Genomic DNA, 4,103 nt, shown 5'->3' with positions numbered 1-4,103 from the left:
GGCGGCGGGAGCGTGGCGCTACGGGTGGGGAGCGGGGCCAAGAAGGGTGCGCGGGCGGAGGTTCGCGCTGCGGCCGCTGCGAGAAAACACAAATACCTACAAAATACCCCGCCGAGTTTCTTGAAAATGCCACTGCCTGCACGTACAGGTCGTGAGAAAGCAAAAGGAAAGGGAGGAACGTAATAAAGTACGTGCAACTCCTCCCGTAAACGTGCAGCTGCGGTTCTTTATCGCGTTGTGCAAAACCGTGACGTCTACGTGACGTCAGAAAGTGCGTCCCGGTGCAGGCTTCCTCCTCGAATAGGCTAGTTGTTGCCTTTCCACGAAAAATAACGCGCTTGTTCCAAGCTGGGAGTGAGCGCCTGCCTCGACGGAGCATCCCGATGTCGTGTTCAAGGGTTTTATTAAATAGCTGCGCAGTCGTAGGAAGCTGTAACGACCCCTGAGTCAAAAGGCACTCGACAAATCTTCATTGCGGTTTGCGAAAGGTGTTAGGCAACGTGAAGAAACGCAGGAACAAGAAAGAAAATAAAAATATTAAAAACTAGTAAGATAAAATAGGTTCCTCTGCTAACATTGGCGACCAGTACTTTTGCATATATCTCAAAATAGAAAAAGATGTCAATAACTGCTCTGCTTTCGTGCGGGGACACGTTCTCGGGCCGATCGTGTGTTCTTCAGGGGCTGCGTCCTGCTGTGTATTCCCACGGTGCTTGGTACAGCGCAGCTCCAAACTCAATCAGGGCCTCTGTGTGCTACTGTTGAATTAATAATAAACAATAAAACCAATGTAGATGCTGAGGTTATGCTGTGAAAGAGGAACTGAAAATAAGACTTTCTGTGGAACCTGCCTGGAGCTGTTGTTATTCATGCTGTTATTTCTCTTGCTCCATTTACTGCTGTTCTGGATAAGCACCGCCAGGACCAGCCGCGTCACTGGGAGATGTTGGCCGGCTCGGAAACTCGCCAACACGGGAGCTGGCGCTGGACTGTCCCTTCAGGGTAGGGACGAAGCAGAGCCGAGGTGAAACCTGAACAGGGAGGGAGCTGGGGGACAGGAGATAAATTATTCACTCTCCCTCCGTCGGTGCTGGGAAATCAGATAGGAGCCGGCTGAAGAAGCTCCCTCAGAATTCCCTGGATTGGGAACCGCGCGAGCATCCTTGCGGGATAACTGATGGGATGCACGGCTCTGGCTGAAACGTCCCCCAAAGCGGCTCTGGTCCTCAGCCAGAAATCCCGCACCTCCTGGCCGAGGAGGGGGAAGGAGGACCCCCCCAAAGGACCTGGAGCAGACCCACGTCTGAGGGGGCCAGGGAGGGTAACAGGGCTGGGCAGGGCTGGCTAAAGACCAGGTGAGGAGGTTATTGAGAAAGCGATGCTGCGAGACACGGTCCCTCCGAGGACCACCACGGGATAGCGTAGGGACAGGCGCCCTCCCACCCTCACGAGCCGTGTACTCCACGTTTCACATCGCTGGAAACACGGGACACGTACTCGGCTTCATCCAGCCCGCGCTCCGGCAGCCGAAGGCCGGTCCCTTTGGAGGAACGACTCCTGGCCGCTCGCTCAAAATGTCGGGGTGTCACATCGCCTCTGGGTCACCCTGAGAGCCTCAGCAGAGGTAATGTGGGCTGAACCCAGGCTGCAGATAACCGGCACGGCATCAGGCATCCAGGGGCTGGTCAATCTCGGAGCCCAGCCAGCCGAGCTGGTGGCCACATTCTGCTGCCCGCAGCCCCTCTCTGGGGTGGGGATGCGGGACGCGAGCAAAGCAAGGAAGCTGATGAAACCGCTGGGTGGTTGAGATGGTATTAAATATATCCACGAGGTTATCTGTGGAAAATAACCAAACTGCTGACTAATAAGGTCCACCCCCGCCACATCCAGAGGCTGAATAAATTGGGAATAAGTAGATAATTTTGTGTTATAAGGAACATGGGCTTTAATCCACCGCTACCTGTGGTACAAAAGGGGATGCAAACCCCAGGCCGTGAAGATGATGGTACCCAGAGCTGGGTGGGCTGGAGCTTCCCAGACACGGAGCACCTGGAGTTTGCCCTCGGGATCTCCTGGGGCTTACAGAGAAGGATGTGTTTGACAAACACAACGCTGTGGGGAGATTGGTGACCCCGGGGATGGCTCTGCACGGAAGCCATCCGCATTCCCACCGTGGGGATGCTGACCCGTAACATGCGATGTAAGTGCTGCACGTTACGGTTACATCAAGTCACTGCAAACATTAATTAAACAGTTCAAGCAAACACCTACCTAGAGAGGCAAATCTCGCCGCCAGCTGTGCAGGTGTAACGCAGCTACGCCATTCAGTGCGGGGAGGTGGGTTACCCAGCTAGTGTGAAATAATTAAGGAGGGCATATCCAAGTGTTAAACATGCTTAATCAACTCCCAGAGACCTTCCACTTCCTCTCCCCAACTCCAGTCCCCACAGGTTAAGGAAAACCCAAGGATGGAGGCTTTGCTGGAGGAAGTCTGCGTGCAAACCTGTGAAAAAGCCCGTACAGACCAAGAGGTGCTTCGTTTGGAGGACGTTTCATTGCCTGCCCTAACCTGGCAGACAGCGCGAAGGGAACCAGTACAAACTGGAGGGCTGAGGGTCCAGCCGTACTGGCGCTGCAGCTCATCTTCCCAAAACAGAGCTGCCCCATCCCTGGAAATATTCCAGGTCAGGTTGGACGGGGCTCTGAGCAACCTGATCTAGTTGAAGATCACCCTGCTCATTGCAGGCGGGGGGGTTGGACTAGATGACCTTTAAATATCCATTCCAACCCAAACCATTCTATGATTCTATGGCTGGATGTGACAGGGGACCGTCCATCCCCTCCCTCCAACCTGCCCCTCAGAAGGTGCCCCACAAAGGACGAGGGATGGCTGCTCACTTTTTAGGGTGCTACTCCTAATGGGCAAACAAGGGTGGGCTTTAAATGCTCTTTCATCTCCCCCAAACGTTTGCCAGTAGCTCCTGCGCCGAGCTCTTGAGTCGCGGAGCTGATTCGTAGACTCTGCCAAGAAAATGGATTCGGACTCGGGCGGAATGAAGGGGGTCAAGCACGTTCCCCATCCCACTGCTCTGCCCTTTGCTCCCTTGCTGCTAACCTGACTCTCTGCGTAGGTGTGACCCGGAGGCGAGCGGGACGTAAGCCATCCAGCCGGTCATTCTGCTTCGTCAGCCTCCGTGCTGACGGTTGGGTGCAGCACCATCACTCCGCCTGGGTCTGGAGCAGAAGCAGCTGGTTTTGCTGCATAGCTGCCTTGTTTGGCCAGGTCCAAACCCCATTCATCCAGAACACCGGCACATTTTGGACACCTATTTAGCAAAACCAAACCTCTCCCCTCTTCATTTTTCTCCCCTCTTTCATTCATCTCCCCCGGTTCCTGGGGATTCAGCTTTCAACGCAGGGACTTCTGTATTTCTGGGCCCTTCAAGGGTGCCCTGGTGCTCTAAGACATTACAGAGTGCTCACGGCATTCCCACCTCGCCCTTTGGCCGGCTGCTTCCAGCAAAGCTGCTGCCTGGTTTGAGTGGAGTATCTCCGTAACGAAGAGCTGGAGATGTCCCGTGGTACGCGGGGTGGAAACGCGGCGCGGAGCATCTCTGCTCAGCTGAAGCGTTTGGGCAGTTGGGCTCCAGTTGCTGAAGCGGACGAGCAGACTGAAAACGGTTTTGGCTTCTGCTGCCGAGCGTAGGGACCCATGTTACAACCCAAAGGCCTCGCTTTTAATTTCAGTCCTATTAATATAGATTATCGGGGACTCTGCAGAAGCCAGCGGGCCGCTGGTACGCAACTACTCACCGCAAAAGGCCAAGGAGCTCGAGCCGTCCCTAAGGCTGGATGGCTTCTCCCCAGGCATCCCCTCCCGGCCATGCCGGTGGCCAGTGGTGGTCCTGTGGATGCCGGGGGAAGCCCAAGTGACTCCCGAGGCTGTAGCCTCAGGGATGCGAGGTGCGTATCTTGCGGTCTCTGCCCCCCCCCCCCCGGAGTCGGGGGGGTCTCCCCAAAATCTGGCCTCCCCATGTTGGCAAAGGGCCTTTGTTTTGCCTGCTTGCCCCCTCCCGGGGGACGAGCCCAAGGCGCGGCTGCGG

Source organism: Haliaeetus leucocephalus, unplaced genomic scaffold, assembly GCF_000737465.1.
Source record: "Haliaeetus leucocephalus isolate CR32 unplaced genomic scaffold, Haliaeetus_leucocephalus-4.0 Scaffold0, whole genome shotgun sequence".
NCBI classification, from domain to species: domain Eukaryota; kingdom Metazoa; phylum Chordata; class Aves; order Accipitriformes; family Accipitridae; genus Haliaeetus; species Haliaeetus leucocephalus.
This window is presented reverse-complemented; position numbering follows the sequence as displayed.